Source organism: Plasmopara halstedii, assembly GCF_900000015.1.
Source record: "Plasmopara halstedii genome assembly, contig: Scaffold_1583, whole genome shotgun sequence".
NCBI lineage: Eukaryota > Oomycota > Peronosporomycetes > Peronosporales > Peronosporaceae > Plasmopara > Plasmopara halstedii.
Genome location: NW_020188494.1, coordinates 824,215 through 824,491, shown reverse-complemented (window position 1 = coordinate 824,491; position 277 = coordinate 824,215).

The following is a 277-nucleotide window of genomic DNA, read 5'->3' as shown; positions in this document are numbered from 1 at the left end:
ATTGGTAGATCGACACGAGGCCAAGGAGGACTAAATCACAATGATATCACTTCATTTCTTCTCTAACCAAGTAAAATTCGAGAGTCAAACCTAGTCCAACGACCCAGACTGCAAGACCAAAGCCCAAATCTCCATTTTGACCGAGAAATGTCCTCCTGAGTAATGTGGATTACTACCACTAAAAGCTCAACATGCTCATGACGAGAGGCAGTCAAGGCCGAGAACGAGGTCAGGGAGGCGTGGCTGGTAAACTCCGTTAAAGTACTCAGTGCTATAG